Source organism: Mesoplodon bidens (assembly GCF_964165515.1).
Source record: "Mesoplodon bidens genome assembly, contig: HAP1_SCAFFOLD_123, whole genome shotgun sequence".
Taxonomy (NCBI): Eukaryota; Metazoa; Chordata; class Mammalia; order Artiodactyla; family Ziphiidae; genus Mesoplodon; species Mesoplodon bidens.
The window spans coordinates 549,546-570,777 of record NW_027672190.1 but is presented as its reverse complement, the minus strand read 5'-3'; the positions used below and the strand labels follow the sequence as shown (position 1 = coordinate 570,777).

Genomic DNA, 21,232 nt, shown 5'->3' with positions numbered 1-21,232 from the left:
AGTTTCAATTTTCTTAAATTTACCAAGGCTTGATTTGTGACCCAAGATATGATCTATCTTGGAGAACGTTCCATGTGCATTTGAGAAAAATGTGTATTCTGTTGTTTTTGGATGGAATGCCCTATAAATATCAATTAGGTCCACCTTTTTTAATGTATCACATAAAGCTTGTGTTTCCTTATTTATTTTCATTTTGGATGATCTGTCCATTGGTGAAAGTGGGGTGTTAAAGTCCCCTACTATGAATATGTTACTGTCGATTTCCCCTTTTATGGCTGTTAGTATTTGTTTTATGTACTGAGGTGCCCCTATGTTGGGTGCATAAATATTTACAATTGTCATATCTTCCTCTTGGATCGATCCCTTGATCATTATGTAGTGTCCTTCTTTGTCTCTTGTAATAGTCTTTATTTTAAATTCTATTTTCTTCTGATAAGAGAATTGCTACCCCAGCTTTCTTTTGAATTCCATTTGCATGGAATATCATTTTCCATCCCCTCACTTTCATTCTGTATGTGTCCCTCGGTCTGAAGTGGGTCTCTTGTACACAGCATATATATGGGTCTTGGATTTGTATCCATTCAGCTTGTCTGTGTCTTTTGGTCGGAGCATTTAACCCATTTACCTTTAAAGTAATTATCAGTATGTATGTTCCCCTTCCCACTTCTTAATTATTTTGTATTTGTTTTTGTAGATCTTTTTCTTCTCTTGTGTCTCTTGCCTAGAAAAGTTCCTTTAGCATTTGCTGTAAAGTTAGTTTGGTGGTGCTGAAGTCTCTCAGCTTTTGCTTGTCGTTAAAGTTTTTAATTTCCCCATCAAATGTGAATGAGATCCTTGTTAGGTAGTGTAATCTGGGTTGTAGATTTTTCTCCTTCATCACTTTAAATATGTCCTGCCACTCCCTTCTGGCTTGCAGGGTTTCTGCTGAAAGATCCACTGTTAACCTTATGGGGAATCTCTTTTGTGTTGTTTGTTTGTTTGTTTGTTTTCCCCTGCTGCTTTTAATATGTTTTCTTTGTATTTAATTTTTGATAGTTTGATTAATATGTGTCTTGGCGTGTTTCTCCTTGGATTTATCCTGCATGGGACTCTGTGCTTCCTGGATTTGATTAAATTTTTCCTTTCCCATATTACGGATATTTTGAACTATAATCTCTTCAAATATTTTCTCAGTCCCTTTCGTTTTCTCTTCTTCTTCTGGGACACATATGATTCGAATGTGGTGCATTTAATATTGTCCAAGAGGTCTGTGAGACTGTCTGCAGTTCTTTTCATTCTTTTCTCCTTATTCTGCTCTGCAGTTTTATTTCCATTATTTTACTTCCAGGTCACTTATCCATTTTTTCTGCCTCAGTTATTCTGCTACTGATCCATTCTACAGTATTTTTAGTTTCATTTATTGTGCTGTTCATCATTACTTGTTTCTTCTTTACTTGTTCTAGGTCTTGTGAAATGTTTCTTGCATTTTCTCTATTCTATTTCACAGATTTTGGATCATCTTCACTATCATTATTCTGAATTCTTTTTCAGGTAGACTGCCTATTTGCTCTTCATTTACTAGGTCTGGTGGGTTTTTACCTTGCTCCGTCATCTGCTGTGTGTTTTTCTGTCTTCTCATTTTGCTCATCTTTCTGTGTTTGTGGTCTCCTTTTTGCAGGCTGCAGGTCCGTAGTTCCCATTGTTTTTGGTGTCTGTCTCCAGTGGCTAAAGTTCATTCAATGGGTTGTGTAGGCTTCCTGGTGGAGGGGACTCTGGTGCCTGTGTTCTGGTGGATGCAGTTGGATCTTGTCTTTCTGGTGAAAATTTCCAGGTCTAGTGTTGTGTTCTAGGGTGTCTGTGGCCTTATTATGATTTCAGGCAGCCTCTCTGCTAATGGGTGGTGTTGTGTTCCTGTCTTGCTAGTTGTTTGGCATATGGTGTCCAGCACCATAGCTTGTTGGTTGTTGAGTGAAGCTGGGTCTTGACATTGAGACGGAGATCTCTGTGAGATTTTCACCATTTGATATTATGTGCAGCTGGGAGGTCTCTTGTGGGCCAGTGTCCTGAATTTGGCTTCCCCACCTCAGAGGCACAGCACTGACTCCTGGCTGGAGCACCAAGAGCCTTTCATCCACATGGCTCAGAATAAAAGGGAGAAAAAGTAGAAAGAAGGAAAGAAAGAAGGAAGGAAGGAAAGCAAGAAAAAAGAAAAGATAGATAAAATTTAAAAAGTTATTAAAACAAAAATAAAAAATAATTATTAAGGAAAGAAATATTTTATAAGTAAAAAAAAAAATTGACAGACAGAACCATAGGACAAATTGTGAAAGCAAAGCTATACAAACAAAATCTCACACAGAAGCATACACATACACACTCACAAAAAGAGGAAAAGAGGAATAAATAATATATCTTGCTCACAAAGTCCACCCGTCAATATGGGATGAACCATTGTCTATTCAGGTATTCCACTGATGCAGGGTACATGAAGTTGATTGTGGAGAATTAGTCTGCTGCTCCTGAGGCTGCTGGGAGAGATCTCCCTTTATCTTTTTTGTTTTTGTTGTCTGTGTTTTGTTGTTTGTTTTAGTTTTTGACCCTGGTGTGAAATATCTTTTAAAAATATATTTTTTAATTAAGTGTACTTTCATTTATTTATTTATTTTTAACTGTACTTGGTTTTCATTTCTGTGTGAGGGCTTTATCTAGTTTTGGCAAGCAGTGGCCACTCTTCATTACAGTGTGCAGGCCTCTCACTGTCGTGGCCTCTCTTATTGTGGAGCTTAGGCTCCAGACGTGCAGGGTCAGTAGTTGTGGCTTACGGGCCTAGTTGCTCCACGTGGCATGTGGGATCTTCCCAGACCAGGGCTCGAACCCGTGTTACCTGCATTAGCAGGCGGATTCTCAATGATTGTGCCACCAGAGAAGCCCCCCTTTCTCTTCTTTTCCCGCACAGCTCCTGTGTTTCCGCTATGAATTTGGCCCTGCCTCTGCATGTAGCTTGCCTGAGGGTGTCTGTTCTTCGCTCAGACAGGACAGGGTTAAAGGAGCCACTGATTCAGTGGCTCTGCCTCTCTCAGGCCGTGGGGATGGAGGCATATGGATGCAGGTCTGGCCTGTGGTGTCCAAATCTGGCGTGACTTTGCAGCAGCCTGAGGTGCACAATTAATTCTCCTGGGGAAGTTGTCCCTGGATCTCGGGACCCTGACACTGGCGGGCTGCTCTGCTTCCTGTTCACGGAGGCATGAGGAGGGACCTGTGCTTCTACACAGGATTCTAGGTGGTGGCAGCAGCAGCCTTAGCATCTCATGCCCATCTCTGGGGTCACGCTGATAGCCACAACTCTCACCCTTCTCTGGAGCTCCTTTAAGTAGCGCTCTCCTCGCGCACCAGGAATCAAAGAGGGAAGAAAATGTCTCTTGCCTCTCTGGAAGCTCCAGACTTCTTCCCGGACTCCCTCCCGGCTAGCCGTGCTGCACTAACCCATTCAAGCTGTGTTCACATCGCCAACTCCAGTCCTCTCCTTGCGCTCTGACCCAAGCCCGAGTCAAAGCTCCCAGCTCCTGCATGCCCCGGCCATTGAGCAGACCAGCCTCTTGGGCTGGTGAGTCCCAGTCATCACCGATACTCTGTGTGGGAACCTCTCTGCTTTGCCCTCCGCACCCGTTGCTGTGCTCTCCTATGTGGTTGCAAAGCTACACCCCTCAACCACCAGCAGTCTCCGCCCACAAAGGGGCTCCTAGTGTATGGAAGCCTTTCCTCCTTCACAGCTCCCTGCCACTGGTGCAGGTCCCATCCCTATTCTTTTGTCTCTGTTTTTTCTTTTTTTCTTTTGCCCTACACAGGTACGTGGGGAGTTTCTGCCCTTTTGAGAGGCCTGAGGCCTTCTGCCAGTGTTCATTAGGTATTCTGTAGGAGTTGCTCCACGTGTAGATGTATTTCTGATGTATCTGTGGGGAGGAAGGTGATCTCCGTGACTTACTCTTCTGCCATCTTCCTGAACTCCCCCTCTATTTCTTTTTAAACAGAGAGGACAAAGGAAAAAATAGCAAACCAATGGTTTACCAGAACAGGTGGATTTAATCTTTTCTCATAAGCTTGGATGTGAGGCAAATTCCATGCTGGTGGGAGGGGCTGAGCCTTTCAAACTATCACCTGAACCTACAGAGCTAAAGAAAGGCTGGTCTTTCCCACAGACAACAGGGTACAGGCCTTTGACAAAAGAATGATATGACACACTTGGATTAATAACTCTTTATTAAGAATTCCAACTCCAAACAGTAGAAAGCAGCAGCAACAACAAAAAGTCCTCAGAAGAACTTAAGGCTCAGCATTTGCGACAACTATAAGAGAAATGGAAATAGATTGATTTGACTGAGAATGAGGTAGATGGGTGTAGAGGGAATAGCGAATGGTGTATCGTACATAGGGGACATCCAAATCATTGCCGCTCTAGTTGCAGCACAGCTCAAGAAACAGTGCTTGAATGTGGTGTCCCAGCTTTTGCTTTGATACTCGTTTCACTATTGCTGACATCCTGGGGTGAGGAGAAAGAGAGTCTGTGAAGTAAACAGAGAGGAAAGACTTACAGAGACAAATTTAAGAGAACAGTGAAGATGAGTTGCATAGCTAGCTGATGTTTCCCACCCCAGGCAGGACCTGTTTCTGTTTGCACACTGACCCAACTCAAGCCTGAGTTGATCTTTGATCTTACTTGCTGTCTTGATAAAGGAGTAGAACATAGATACACCCTGGAACAGCATGATGATCTCTAACTTGTACTCTGTCTGAAGAGGGTGGAAACGAGGAGGGGCAACAGGGTCACTGGGATGGACAGTACCAGTAACCTGGGCAACCACCACCACAGGTGCAGTGAGTGAAAGGGTCTTACCTTAAAATAGTCAAGGAACTGCTTGAGGGGCATCTCTTCACCATTAGGCTGCAGCCACTGTACCTCAAAGCAATCCCACAGTGACCACTGCTGGTTGTAGTATTATGGGACAAAGCACAGAGTAAAGCACAAAGAGTAAAATGGGAGCAAGCCCTAATCATACGCTCCTCTTCATTTCACAAACATGCCAGTTCCATTCCTACTTTGCACAGGTTCAAACAATGAACAAAGGATACACAAAATTAAAAAAGCCTCTCACCAGGTATGATGAAAACTAGAGCCTGTTCTACCGAAATAAGATACACACAACTTCTACGCATGCACACACACACACATAGCATCAATCACTGATGGGCAACACCAAAGGTTTCTATAAAAGCAAGCCCTTACCTGGTGATGGTGTGGGGCAAGAGGCTCAGAGAAACGGAAAAAAAAGGAAGGGCCAAGTTGATGAAGCTGTTCTTATAGGACTCAAGCTGTTGGTGTCCCTGAACTACCTTGTACAGCTCCAGACCTGCAAGGCCAACTATAGCTGCTATGGCTGGAATGATCTTCCCTGCAATCAGCTTGATCTGTAATACAGAAGGTGATGAGAAGACATAGTTGTTAGAGACGTTCAAGGTCTACAGAAGACTTCAAATGTGGCAGAGTTAAACTTGGAAAAGGATGCAAGGTTAGGTATAGAGTATTGTAATCTTATGCCGGTCAGCAGGGGGAATGTTATAGCTCTCTGCCCGGAGACTCAATACAGCCACAATGAAATGCATATGAAAGTTGCTGTCATCATCCTGTTGTGAGTGGGGACAGAGGAAGAACAGGAGAGACAGAGTTAAAGAGAAAAAGTTTTCCTGGATACTGGGAACTGAGGTATATTCACCTCAATTACCTGCCAGACCAGCCAAATACTAGCCCAGACCACAAAAGATACTTGGGTCATCCAATGCAGGAGAAACGGGTCCGTGCACCAGTCGGGGAAGATCCCACATGCCAGGGAGCGGCTGGGCACAGGAGCCATGTTTGCTGAGCCTTCACATCCTGCGCCTGTGCTCAGTAATGGGAGAGCCCACAAGAGAGAGAAAGCCACGTACCAAAAAAAAAAAAAAAATTTACATAATTACAGTCAGGCCTGTAATCCCCAAAAATGCTTAGGGTGGCTCAGCCATTTCTCATACACGGTTGAGGTCCCCATCACAGCACCTTCTCAAAGTTGATGGGGTAGATCTTGAACCCAGGGAGGCTCTCTGGTTGGTCAGCATGGCTCGAGCTCCTGCAGGTGATTATCCACTGCGGAAAGGGAGGAAGTACACGTTAGTCCTTAGATACATGTTAAATCCCTGTTCACGGTCTGAGGTGCCAGCAGGAGTCCAGGGTGGGGCAGAGATGTTCAGGCAGATAAAGGATTTGAAAAGGAGAGACATCATGGGAAAGAGAAAAGAAGGGGGAAAGATAGGGCAGAAAACATGTCAGAAAAGAAAAAGGTAGACAGGTGTGTGGGACATGGAGATATGTAGAGACACTGAGGGCAACAGGTAAAGCCACTAAGAAAGGATATAGACAGCAGCATTAATCATGACAGATAAGAGGTGAAAGCACAGAAGTTGTTCACTGCTGAATGAGTGGACAGAAAAATGTGATCTATCCATCCAATGAAATATTAAGCCTTAAAATCCATTCCATTAAATAGTAAGCCTTCCAAACTGGAAGTCTACTATATTTAAAGATGGTAAATCCTTTGTGTTTCTTACCACAATTAAAAAAAAAAAAAGGGAGTCAATGAGAACATACTTCAAGAGAAAGACATAGAGAGAGATGGGGAGACATGAAGGAAGATACGAGGGAAAACAAGAGACAGAGGGATAAGAGATACAGAAAGGAACATAGGGGGAAAGTGTACAGACAGCAAAGAAGAGAGTAATATGAAATGGGAGAGACGTGAAAAAAATCTGAAGAGGGAGACCAAGGAGGATAAATGTGAAGATTATGAGAACGTTCAGAGAATGGGAAAGTTCAAAACACCTGAAAGGGAGACACGAGGGAGATAAAGAAAGAAAATATACAAAGAGGAGCATGAGAGAGTAGTTATTTCGGAAGGGAAATGCGGGGGATACATCAGGAGGGGAGAGATATACAGATGAAGAAATTGAAGGATATATATAAAGAAGATGAAATGTAGAGGAAGACTTACAGAGCATGAGACAGAATACGGTAGAGGGGGGGAAATTTGAGTCGGGGGGTAGTTAGAGATGGAGAGATGAGGAGGGCTATCTAGAGAGGGAGATGAGGAAAGATATATGGAGGTTAAAAATAGGTTAGGCCTTCCCTGGTGGCCCAGTGGTTGAAAATATGCCTGCCAGGGCAGGGGACACGGGTTCGAGCCCTGGTCTGGGAAGATCCCACATGCGACAGAGCAAGTAGGCCCGTGAGCCACAAGAAGTGAAAGCCCTCACACAGAAATGAAGACCCAACACAGCCTATATAAATAAATAAATCAGTAAATAAATAAATAACAATAGGGTAAACAGGCATACCAAAGAAGGGGGGAGGTGGATGAGGAGATCTATAATGAAATGAATCAAGGAAGAAATCAAGGCAGAGAGCATACTGGTAAAGATCATATCCATTTGTCCCTGCATATGGACACAAAAAGAAACAGAGAAAGAACAAAACAAAGCAAACATACACACAGAAAAGAGCTGGACAACTGGTGCACCTGAGGGAGAAACAGTGGGAAGAACAAAGTAGTAGGGCATCAGAGAACTTGCCTCAACCAACCAACCTTATTTTAAATTGGAAGAAGCAAGGACCAAAGGACAGTGTGGATTAATCTCAGGCCTGTGATCTCAGAGCAGAGCCAGTGGCAAAACAGAAGTACAGGGGAGGCTTGCATAGGTAGGTGATAAGTAGGATGCTAGCTCTAGGCCAACTAGATAAACATCCTCACCAACACACGAAGTGGTCTGCAGCTCCTGGTCAGAAACATGGATCTTGACACCAGACTTCGGGGTGAACTCAAGGACCTGCACAGACTGAATGAGTATGATCACAGAAGCTCGGTCCTGAGAGCCCCTCAGCCCATAGGCCTGGGCAAACAGGTTGGCAGCAGCTATCACCTAGTCCAGATGCAGGGGCTAAAAGAAGGCAAGGTATGGAGGGGTAAGCATATCAGTACTCACCTAAGGAGCTGCAGCCTCCTTCCCATCCACGTACCCCCATTTGACCCGACTGTAGGAGACCTGAGGGAGGAGACTTCATTGCTGACATCAAAGATGAGCGTCTGTGCACAGACCAGAAAGGGGCTCCTGAGCTTGTAAGCTAGGAAAACAGAAAGATGTGGGAGAGTGGGACCTGAGAGGAGAGGTCTTTCTCATAATTGTGACTCCTCATTTTCAAGCCTGGAAGTCCCAAATTAGTATATCGCTGGGCACCCCCTTTGTGCCAGACACAGAGCTATTTATGAAACTTTTATGGATTGCCAGTCGTGTAGTAACATATTTAATTTATTAACTTAGTAAATAGAAATCAACCCTCATAGAACTCTCATGAAATTAGGTCACCATTATTCCAACTTCCTACATGAGGCTACTAAGGCACAGAGAGAAAATACATGATTAGTCCCAATATCAAATGCAGTTGAGATTTGAAGCCACCTAGGTCCCGTGCTCTTAACACCAAAATTTCTCTTCTACAATCTCTATAGCCCTGACAGGGAATCTGGAATGACTCATGTCATATCTAAGGGAAATAGGTACCAAGTATGTTGCTTGAGAGAACAGGGCTGGGCAGGTAGAGGAGAGAGGTTGGGAGGAACAGGTCTTTGACTTCAAAAATCACTCACTTAATCATTTAATGAGATCTCTGGGACTTGGTGGTCTTGCCACAAATGGATGAACTGCAATGAACCATGTCAAAAGCGTGTAACAAACTGCTTCCAGTAAGCCTATTCTGACAAATGGAGCCCAGAAGAGTGTAATACCTGGTTCGGAGGAAAGCTGCGCAGCAGCTGTCTGATGTTGTTGGAGCACTGGTTGTGCCAGTGCTAGTAAGCCCACGTCACACAGTCAGCCCATGTATGTGGCCGCTGAAGCACCAGGCTGAGCTGCACAGCCTGCAGCACCTCTAGGGTTTGGATGCCTGCCAGGTGCAGTGTTTGCTCCACAAACTTTGAATCCCTATCAAGAATTAGAGAGGACAAAAACTCAGAGTTACACAGTGATCCCAGAGGGAGCTTAACAGCATGAAAAGTCAGTGCTGACTCCCAAATGTATAAGGCCCAAGGAATCATTAGATTATTTGAAAAGTAGACCATGTCCTTAGTGTTACACTGGTTACAGAATGCTTTGACTGACAGGCAGCAGACACGGTGAGCGAGGATTTGGACAGAATTACTCACATTACGTACTGGTTGACGTTTTCTGCTGGTTGCTTGAACAGACCTTCAAACTCATCCATGGCAGACAGAGCAAATCAACACTATGTGGGTTACGGGAAACAAATAAGTTTCTGTAGGCCTTAGGACCACCATCAGGAAATACAGCAAATAGGAAGAGCATGGCTGTTATGGGAGAACAGAGGAAGAAAACCCTCCCAATCTGTCTCGTCAAACTTGTCAAGCCCTCACCACTTCAATGTAAAAACCTATGATCTTAATCTGGGAAGAGGTTTACACACAAGTGTACATTCATGCAGAATTTATTAAGATGTACACATTACCCTAGGTATGTCATGCATCAATTCAAGAAAAAGTTCACACCAAGAATAAAACATGAACGATCTCTATGCAGGTTCTGGGGACTGGGAAGAAAGTAAGATAGAGGTTTGACCCCTGTGAATTCGGAGGTCGATAAATAGTCACTGGTGAAGTGATCTGGAGCACCTTGATGCTCGAAATCCAGGTTCAAAGGCCAGCTGTGCCACAGTCTTGTGACAATCAGGCATATCTTTACTTGTGTTTCCTCATTTTAAAGACAAACACTGTAACAGTAAAACTACACCTCATGGAGTTAATAAGAAATAAGCAAACATGTACACATTTAAAGCTTAGTTTGAAAGTCACAAGGGCATATTAAGTATACATGATTTTCTGAATTCCTGTGAGAGTTACTACTGTCATTCCAATTTTACAGATAAGGAATCTGAAGCATGAAGTGGTTAAGTCCAAGGGCACATAGTATATTAGTTTTAAAATCCTTTTTATTGGCCTTTCTGCATACTGGGTAGAGAGAAACACAATAATAGAACCATAACCTAGGAGAGGATTTATATGTATAGAAATGAACACACACACACCCAAACACATCTCTTTCTCCGTCTCTCTGTATCTACACACACACACACACACACACACACACACCAACATGGGATGCATGGAAAGGGAGAAAGACACATACTGAACTGACTCCACAAGTATAAACTCATCCCTTCTGGAAGGAAAAGTGACAGACTGAACTGTTACTGCTCATTTTCTTCCTGTTCCCATACTTCCTAAACATAGCCTCAAAGACTGGGTTAAGAATCATTTTGATAAAAGGATGGTTATTTGTGGTTTGAAAGGGGACTGTAATTAGGGCCAAGTTCTGAGGACCAGTTAATGGGGTGCTTTTACTATGTCAATGTACCTGAGAGTTATGCTCTTTTGTATGTATGTGTACTATATAAACACAACTATGCTGACAAACTACTAAACATATTTTGGGAAACAATTAGAAAATTATTCCTAAATATGGACTTAATATTAGAGATATCTAAATAACTAGCAGAGATGATATTAAGTTAATTTTGTTCAACAACAAAATAGTATCCTGTACACAAAGAAACATATCCTCACCGTTTAGATATACACTTCTCACATAAAGTATTACACATGGTATAAATAATACTTCCCTGTATGTTTGCAAAATAAAAATTTCAAGTTAAAAAATAATTATGAAAAGCATTAGGCTCCTAGGTTTAAAGTGAGTGAAGGAGAGTTAAAGAGAGGGCAGATATTACATACACTGAGTCTTCATCATCGGAATAACAAGTTTGGCAACTGAGACACTGTCCCAGTACATATCTGTTCCACCTCTTTCTCCCTGCAAGGCTGATCACCTGCAAAGTGTGCTCGATGACATTCGGGAAGTTCTTCAGTGTGCACCTGGGATTGGACTTGTCAGGAGGGTCCTGGCTGGAGCTGTATGACTCTGTCAGGAAGGGGATAAACCCTTACACATTACCCTTGGTACCCAGTGTGCCTGACTCCAGAAGAGGCTTTCGGTACAACACACAGCAGCAGTCCATATACGTGCCTGTGAGAAAGTTGCAGCAGGTGAGGGTGGGGAAAATAACATCAGGATAGACACGGTGACACACACTCCCAAAAACACACACATTACTCTCGCCTCGTCCTCACCCATCCCCAAAACTCACGGGCATCCACATTGTCCGAGGCATTGTCCACACCATCCAGGTTTTGGAGGAATTTATCAATCATACACATGCTCTGTGTGAGGGCCCACACAGTTCTGATGGCTCATCACACGGATGTGTGCGTTTATCTGGTTCACAGCTGCAGCATCTGTATCAGACTTCAATTTCTGGGTAGTGATGGAGAAACAGAACTGTCATTCACATAATCACCCAACAAAACTTTACAGAGCTGTTCTGAAAACTGATTTAAGTAATGATGCACAAGACCTAGGCTCTGAGGTCAGGAGGCTCTGTGGTCTATGACAAATGCCACACAGATTGGGCTGGGACAAATGAGGAATGGTGTGATTAAAAAAGGAAAACAGTGATACAATAGGAGACAATGGGTTGAGTATCTGTTCTTTTGTCTACCGAACATCCACTGTTTTTCGTTACTAGCACACCGAGTTGGAGTGCATTCACGCAAAGAAAACCAAGGTCCTCTGAACTTACAAAAACAAAAAGGATCCTCTGAAAGTCCAAGTCAGATCACATTCCTCTCCTCAAAGCCCTCTATTGATTCCCACTTTCACTAAGGGTGAAATGAGCTGGTCCCTATTCCTTTGACAACCTTCTCTCTTACCATGATCTATCTCTGTCTCTACTCCTTAAACATAGCAGCCATATTCAAAACTCAGGGTTTTGCTCACACTGTTAACTTCACCTGGCATACTCTTCCCTGAGATTTCTTCCTGTTCTCGTATACCATCTTTAATTCTCTGCGGTTATACCACCTTTCCAATGTGGATTTCCTTTACCACACTGCAAACCACCCTCTCATGGCACTTCCAGTTCTATATCTTGATTTTCATTCTTGCCCCTACACAGTATGTTTCAACTTGTTATGTTCTAACCACATACAGTGTTATTGTATTTATTATTTGCTCTAGCAGTTGTCCAAAATGAAGTTAAAACAAAGTTTGTGGTTTCTTTTTTATCTGATGCACAGCTATCAGGATTTCCTACGTTTGATATTTAATCTGAGAACATTTTAAAATATTATTACTCCATTTAAAATTGGAGGGGCTTCCCTGGTGGCACAGTGGTTTAGAATCTCCCAGCTAATGCAGAGGAAATGTTTTTGAGCTCTGGTCTTGGAAGATCCCACATGCAACGGAGCAACTAGGCCAGAGCCACAACTACTGAGCCTGCACGTCTGGAACCTGTGCTCCACAAAAAGACAGGCTGCACTAGTGAGAGGCCTGCACACTGCGATGAAGCATGGTCCCCGCTTATGACAACTAGAGAAAGACCTCACATAGAAAGGAAGCCCCAACACAGCCAAAAATTAATTAATTAATTAATTAATAAATATGGAATAATTCCATTATATACTACAAACACTATGAAAGAAACTCCAATACAAAGCGTTAATGACAGGAGTCAATCTGTATTTACAGTTTTACAAATTTTACTTATATAATGTCTTAGAAGATAGCTGAATTTTCGTTATTTACTGACTTTAATGTATTACATGTTTTGCTTGAAAGATGTCAGGGATATCCAGCCTCACAGAAAAAAAATCAATAACATTTTCAGATGACTGTTGATATTTAAAATTATATATATATCAAAACTTGACAAGCGATATTTCTTTAAAGTTTAGTTGAAAGGTAAAATACTGATCCACATCAATACCCACTGTCTTTCTCTGTATTTTGAATGGCTCTTTAGTTAATGCACAGTTCTGTATCATCATGAATTGGTCTGGTCATTTGGAAAATACTGTGTTTTGGGGTTATGGACAGCCCCCTAGAACAGAGTGGAAAATTACCCTTTCACCTGATAAAATGAGGATAAAAAGGACATAATGTCTTAGTATTCTTAAAAGAGTTGTGATCTTTTGGACTTGAGGAAAGAGTGCTGCCAACCTCCACTGCATTAGAGAATCTCTCATTTACTATGTCTTCTCACTAGACAAAAGCAGAAACCTTTCATTTGCTATCTTATATATTCTAACTACTTAAGTAGTACCTAGTATTTGCATGATAAAATGAAAGGAAAGATAAACACTGGGCAGGCAAAATAACACTGAACTTTACAGAGACGCCCCAGATAGATCCCTCTATAATCTAGCTTCCAGAGTTCCACATTAGCTGTAACCAAAAACCAAAGAAAAAAAAAAAGATGGCTGGGGACAGGTTTAAACACACAAATGAAAGATGTAATAAGTTTTCAATAAATATCTCCTGGAAGAAAAAGTGAGTGGTAGAGAAAAGAAATAAGGTAAGAACTGAAGGAAAGAGACAAACAAAAAGTCCTAAGGTGGGCTTCCCTGGTGGTGCAGTGGTTGAGAGTCCACCTGCCGTTTCGGGGACATGGGTTCGTGCCCTTGTCCAGGAAGATCCCACATTCCATGGTGCGTCTGTGCCCATGATCCATGGCCGCTGGACCTGAAGGTCCCGAGCCTGCGCTCCACAATGGCAGAGGCCACAACAGTGTGAGGCCCGTGTACCAAAAAAAAAAAAAAAAAAAAAAAAAAGTCCAAAGGCAATAAGACAGATAACCAGAAAAAGACAGGAGAAAAGTGAAAAACAAAGCTGAACCACATACCATATCCATTCCACTCACCTTGATATCACAAGGTCGGAACAGGAACTGTCGATTCAGATTGGATTTTACTATGGTGTCCATGTCTGTAATGGTGATTGCCACACCCTCCCACAGCCTAGCCCAGTCATGGCAAAGGTCTTGAGTAGCTCACAGCCAACGGCCCCTGCACCCACCTGGGAGGTGGCCAAGAAGAGAGACACAAGATGGTTAGGGTCACTGGGTAACAAAACCACTCCTCAGTCCTCACTACCCCTGCAGATGGCAAGAGAGTGTAAGAGGATCTATGACTGCATATTTAAGTCACAGTGCCATAAATATCCATGGTCCTCTAAGGAAAGAGGCACAAGACCAGGATATAAAGGACCTGGTGTGAAGAAAATGGAAGAGGGATGAGATGAGGGTACAAGCCAACACCATCCCTTGTACACCACGAGGAGACTCCAGAAGAGGTGGCCAGAGGCTAGGGGACCTAAAGGTAGCTTTTGACCACAAGGTTCTCTCACCAAGATGTATCTCTGCTTACCCAGCTTCTCTTGCAGGTCAGAGCCAAATACAGCCACCTGCCCATCATAATGGTTCTGGCACTGAGTCATGTGAAGGGAAGAGAGGGTTAGGGAAAAGCCACCTTAAAAAGATCCACAATAATGTCTTCTCCATGGGCCCAAATCACATACTGGAAGGCACGTGTCCTCTGTAAAGGCCTCTTTTTCCACAGGGAGACACTCAATGGCATCAAAGTACAGCTACTGTATAACAGGCATAAACTTTCCAGAGCAGCCCTGAGGAGTCGGTTAGAAAGAGAATGTGATCGCTGGTTAATCAGAGCTGGAAAGCAAGCAGCAGGGCAGGAAAGGAACCTGGCCCACGCCCAGCACTGTCCGTCTCCACTCACGCTGACCTTCATATACTCCTGGGCAGCCACGCAACCAGTGAAGGAGTTGATGGGTGCCAGATCCCCAGGGGCCATATAAGCCGGCTTCTGGATGAGGTCTTCATCCAGACTGTTTTGCTACACTGCTGGCAGAGCTTGAGAATTCAAGCCTGTGCTAGGGTCACCAGTTCTGTTGCGTCCTCCTGGAAGGAGTAAAAGAACAATCACACCACTGTGGGGAGAGGGAGAGGGAGAAAAATTAAATAGATGAAAAGGCATAGAGCAGCTTTGGTTCAAGGGCCTGGTTGGCTTGCCCACCCATCTACCTCATTGTGAGGCCGAGAGAGCTGGCCATGCTGGGCACGGAACTGGTGCAGGACCCGGAAGCCAATTTGTGGCTGAGGAGGGCCAGAATACTTGACAAAATTTGTTATCACAAAGTCCGGCTCTGCCTGTCAGGTAGGCAAGGTTTTCTGTGAAGAACAAGATATCAGAACCAAAAAAGTAAAATCGTGGAGATGCCTGGAACCCTACAACACACCCTCCTGCTCATAGTCACAAAGCTTATCCTCTTAGTTACTTTGACTTGACTGACAATGCCTCCACAGATGTAGTCAGAGAAATTGGAGGTATCACAGATACTAAAGGTGTAGGGACCTGGGGGATGAAAAGAATGAAGGGTTATCTGTCAATTCATTCCCTCCCAAGATCAACAGCACTATCAAAAGAGGAATATGAAAACCTCCCACCTTCTTCCTCACCTAACACCCTCCCCCATACAGTGGGAGTTTGGAGTTAACAGATATAAGCTATTATATATAGAATGGGTAAACAACAGGGTCCTACTGTAGAGCACACAGAAATCTATTCAGTATCCTGAGATAAACCATCATGGAATAGAACATGAAAAAGAATGTATATATAGATAACTGAGTTACTTTGCTGTAAAGCAAAAAGTAACTAATTTTTAAATCAACTATACTTCAATTAAGAAATAAAAATAATGTATCGTACATCATAAAACAAAATCAAAAACGAAAACACAATGCTGATTTCTTCAGACAACACAGGTATTCTATGCCTAAATGCCACTCTAGAGAAAAAGAAGTAAGGCCTGAAAGGATCAGATGGCAACTACATAATTTCTCTAGAACAGACTCAAAAATATTAAAGGAACACAAAACACAACTCCAAAACGCTAACATTCACAATTACCTTCCTTCCATCAACACTTACCAGAAACTTACCAGCAACATCTGTGGTTTTGGTTTTCATTAAATTTGTAAATTTTTTGTCCATTATTTCTTCAAAAACTCTTTTGGCCCACCCCTTTCTTGGGAATTTCTTTGACATGTGAAATATATTTATAATAGATGTTTTAATGTTCTTAACCTGTGATTTTACATAACAGATGTGATTAACAAATTAACACACAAGAAAAAATTAGGAAGTTTAACAAAGTAGAAGAAACTATGCAAAATACAAAAGGTGTGTGTGTGGGGGGAAAGTCAAAAAGTCAAGTGCCTTAATACTCATGTAATTGGAGTTCTGGAAAGAGATAATGATATGGGAGTGAGCTCCGAAAGTAATAGTTTCAAAAAACATGTGGGCAGAAATTTTCCCAATTTCATAAAACTATAAACCCATATTTAATAAATATTTAATAAACTGCAAAAGAGACATGGAGAAAACTATACAAATGTATATAATGTATTATATATATATATATATATATATATATATATATATATATATATATATATATATACATACATACATACATACATACATACATACATACATACATATATATATATATATATATATATATATATATATATATATATATATATATATATATATTCCTCTGTGCTCTGTTTTTGCCGAATCCCATGTTTTGGTATGTTGTGTTTACATTTTCATTCACTTCAGAGTATTTTCTAATATCTCTTGGACACTGTTTGACTCTTTTATTACTTAGGAATGCATTGTTTAATTTCCACATATTTACAAGTTTTCACAAGTTACTCCTATTACTGATGCCCATTATTCTTTCCTTTGTGGTCAGAGAACAATTTGGTGTGATTTAAATTATTGACACTTGTTTTATGGCCTAACGTGAAGTCTATCCTGGAGAACATTCCTAGTTCAAGTGAAAGGAAATTGTATTCTTCTGTTCTTGGGAGGAATGTTGTGTACATGTCTGTTAAGTGCACTCGGTTTATATCATAGTTTTGTTTAGGTCTTCTCTTCCCTTGGTGATCATATGTTTTGTCATTCATTTGGATATGCTGTTGAACCTATTTATCTCTCTCTCAAATTTTGTAAGTTTTTGATTCAGGTATCTGGAACTTTTTTGTTAGGTGAGCATTTGTTTATAATTCTTGTGTATTTCAACAGATTTACCCTTTTATCAATAATATATTATTAATCTAATATAATAATACAGTAATATATACTGTCCATTGTCTCATTTTTTTATTTAAAATCTGTTTTGTCTGTTGTTAGTATAGTCACTATAACTCTCTTTCGAGTTTTCTTGGCATGAGACTTATCTTTGCAACATTTTACTTAAAATCTATTTGTTTCACACTAAGATTTGTCTCTTTAACAACATATACGTGGTCATGTTTTTAAAAAATCCATACTGACAATCTGCTTTTTAATTGGACATCTTCTAGTGTACCACTTTTATGGTTATTTGTTATTTCTTTTACTATATACATTTTAGAGCCATTTTATTAGTTGTTGCTCTGGAGTTAGGTTGTTATAAAGTAAACTGACAGTTTCTAACAACCTAGTTCACATTAATACCAACTTAATTTCAATATATGAATTTTTTCTTTTATCTAGTTTATCCTTTTTCTTGTGTTGTTCTTATCATAAATTACATCTTTATACACTTTTTACATCAGCACCAATTAATTTTTTTTTTTCCTGTGGAGTAATGCTTTAAATCAGGTAAGAGAAAAAAGTAACTGCATTTGTTTACTATTGTTGCTTTAACACATTTTCAGGAATTCAATTGTTTAAAACTTTACAAATTGTTCTCATAAAATACTACATGTTACAAGTCCCAAATCCATTTTACTGGGCTAAAGTCAATATGTTGGCAGGATTGGGTCCATCTGGAGGCTCTGCTGGGAGAATGTATTTCTTGCCCTTTTTTTTTTTTTTTTGCTTAGTGGTTGCTAGTATTCCTAGTCTAGTAACCCCTTCTACTACCTTCAAATACATCAGTTCATTATCTACTTCTGTCATCACATTAACTTGTCCTCTGTCACCGACATCTCCTTCATTCCTCTTATAAGAAATATTTTGATTAGATCCACCCAAGGTAACCCAAGAAAATTTCCCATCTGAAGACTCTAATATAATCATATATGCAAAGTTTTCTGCATAAAATAACATACATGTCCTGGGGATTAAAATGTGGGCATATTGGGGGACTATTATTCAGACTACAATCATACACACAAAAAATCGTTTAAATTATCCTCTATATTTACCTATATAATTACTTTTACTGATGTTCTTTCTTTCTCTGGATTTGAGTTATCATCAAAGTGTCTTTCATTTTAGTTTGGACACTCTCCAAGAATTATCTCATCTTGTAGGGCAGATAGTTAGCAATAAATCTTCTCCGTTTTGTGCTTATCTGGAATTGTCCTAATCCTGTCCTCAGTTTCAAAAGATGGTCTTGCTGCATATAAAAATCTTGGTTGACAGTTTTTGTTTTTTTTTTCTTTTAGCACTATGAATGTATCGAAGTGTTTTCTGCCCTGCATGTTGTCTGATGAGTAGTCTTGTTTTTTTTTTTTTTTGGCTTAATTGAGAATCTCTTACATGTCATGGGTTGCTACACAGTGCTTTCACAATTCCCTCTTGGTTTTTGGCTTTCAGTAGTTTATGATATGTGTTGCTATGGATCTCTTTGAGTTTAACCTGCTTTGAGTTTGTTTAGCTGGGCGAATCTGTATAATGATGTTTTGCATCAAATTTGGGATCTTTCTTGGCATTAATTCTTAAAACTTTCTTTCTGCCCCCATAATTATTTTGACAACTCCCCAGGTTAAAGTACATTTGCACTGGGTGACCTCCAAATTATGTCAAATATAGACAGTCTTGAAAACGCAGAATTCCAAGGAACATCTCAGTCACATCAGATAATGATAAATCTTTGGAGATGAGGTTCTGAAAGAATTCTCACTTTGTTCTTCTCCTTCTGGTGGCTACTCGGATGCAAAAGGAATGCATACTCTTTCAATATGTACTATTATTAAGCTGGAAAAAAGGAGGATGGGATTGTGACCATTTTAAGTCTCTAGAGCTTGCTGATCTTACCAAGATTCAGTCATTTTTAAACACGTAAATACTTCCCTAGTTCCTGTGAAACTTTGTCAATTTCCAGAGTTCTGAAAAAGTTGAGTCTGACAACTTTGTAGGTTTGTAATGTAAAGAATTTTTGGAGGGCCTTACACTATCATCTTCTGACATAACTCATTAGCTGTCCTTTCTGAGGAAGAAACAATGATCCTTTCGTGTTCCAGCCCGCAGTTGGCACAAGAGAAGTGTTGGACCCTTACAGTAATTCTTTCCATGATTATCAGCTGTGTGACCTGAAGACAGGGACCTCACTTCTCTGGGCCATCTATAAAATGAGGATAATGATTGTAACTTTCCCCATTGGTAGAGTTTAAAGGACTAAATATGAATAAAGGGCATAAAAAAGAGTGTGACACACAGTACATCCTACCTAATTAACATTAGTAGCTGGAATACTATTAAATTACCTGGTGTATTATGACACCTGATAAAGACTTACATTCACCACACTGTAAAGATCATGTAAGTATTTGCTGTTCTTCTTATCATCACCTTCATACCACCAATGGATGCTGAAAAGAAATTGCCTGTGATCACACAGCTGGGAGAGAACAATGCTGGATTTTTCATTTAGAAACTTTGCAGGTAACTGACATACTGGACCAGAAGGCTTTCCCTTCCTCATATACAGAAGTATGTACTTCTTCGCTAGACACAAGGCTCACAACTCTATAACCCGCTAGGGAAAATTATACATAGTTTATGTACATGAATGAGCAAAGGCCATACTCTTCATGATAGATGTACATCTGTCCTAAATAGAGCCTCTCTAAATTGGGACTATACTTTCCCTCATGAATAACCAATGCATGTAATTTTGCATGATAATTTCTGTGTCCCAGCAGCACAACTGTTCTTTCTCCATTCCTGACAAGAAGGGCGCCATATGTTCATGAATGGTAGTAAAACTATAGAAAATGAAGTCCTAATGGTACCCTGTTTCTCTCCAGATCCCAGTTGACTATCTCCAGTATCCTTTCTTAGCCTGATTTGAAGACTATCTTTACGAGAAAAGTGATTTCCGATGAATCGAATCTTATTGACACAGATCTCCAAATGCTTGGAGGACCCTATAATGGAACTTGGGTCACAAAAGTCATTCTGGCAAGATCCCAACACTTGTACTAGGACCCTTACTTAAACAATATTCCTCAAATCCTGCCTTGATTAGAAATCTCCAATTTTACCCATATCCACCTCCCTTTGGAGAACGTTGCAAATACCATGTGCTATCGAAACATGGCCACCAATGACCATCTGCCAAATATTCCTAAGCCCTGGCGCAAAATGATATGCTCCCAAAGAGACATCCAAATCCCTCCCCTCAGTCCCTAAACACCACCTCTATAGGTCCCCTCCAGAATAGACATCCCCTAAATGGCACCATGGGCCATAGATGCAAAGACATACCTCAGGGTATACCTGAAGTTTAGATCCTTTCTACAAATGACATGTAGGCTTTTAGACAACTTGAACTCCTCTTGACTCATGAAACACTCTTATTTACCATTGCAACAAAAGGAATAGGAATAAACATACCCGGGGAGAGAAAAGAGTTGTATGCAGAACACTATAAGATGCTGATGAAAGAAATGAAAGGTGATACAGATGGAGAGATATGCCATGTCCTTGGGTTGGAAGAATCAACATTGTAAAAATGACTATATTACCCAAATCAATCTACAGATTCAATGCAATGCCTATCAAACTAGCAATCACATTTTCCAGGGAATCAGAAGAAAATATTGCACAATGTGTATGGAAATAAAAAGACACCGAATAACGAAAACAAACTTGAGAAAGAAAAACGGATCTGGATGAATCAAGCTCCTGCACTTCAGACTATACTACAAAGTTACAGTCCTCAACACAGTATGGTACTGACAGAAAAACCGAAATATACATCAATGTAACAGTATAGAAAGCCCAGAGATAAACCCACTCACATATAGTCATCTTATTTTTGACAAAACAGGCAAGCATATACAATGGAGACAAGACATACTCTTCAACAAGTGGTGCTTGGAAAACTGGACGGATACATGTCCAAGAATGAAATTAAAACACTCACTAACACCATACACAAAAATAAACACAAATGGATTAAA

General features: G+C 40.8%; 1 pseudogene across 1 annotated transcript in view; it reads right to left on the bottom strand.

Annotated features, from left to right (window-relative positions):
* The window catches only part of LOC308610493 (ubiquitin-like modifier-activating enzyme 1), a 101,472-nt pseudogene that overhangs the window by 5,212 nt on the left and 75,028 nt on the right, over positions 1-21,232 (bottom strand). The window contains exons 3-19 of the transcript in view: positions 15,298-15,395; positions 15,065-15,211; positions 14,766-14,941; positions 14,542-14,646; positions 14,371-14,451; positions 13,886-14,040; positions 11,276-11,442; positions 10,958-11,154; positions 9,261-9,325; positions 8,844-9,039; positions 8,078-8,182; positions 7,812-7,998; positions 6,068-6,154; positions 5,566-5,658; positions 5,261-5,442; positions 4,871-4,972; positions 4,694-4,766 (exon numbers count right to left, since the gene is read on the bottom strand). The product of the transcript in view is annotated as a ubiquitin-like modifier-activating enzyme 1 (transcript). The remainder of the gene's footprint in view (positions 1-4,693; positions 4,767-4,870; positions 4,973-5,260; positions 5,443-5,565; positions 5,659-6,067; positions 6,155-7,811; positions 7,999-8,077; positions 8,183-8,843; positions 9,040-9,260; positions 9,326-10,957; positions 11,155-11,275; positions 11,443-13,885; positions 14,041-14,370; positions 14,452-14,541; positions 14,647-14,765; positions 14,942-15,064; positions 15,212-15,297; positions 15,396-21,232) is intronic.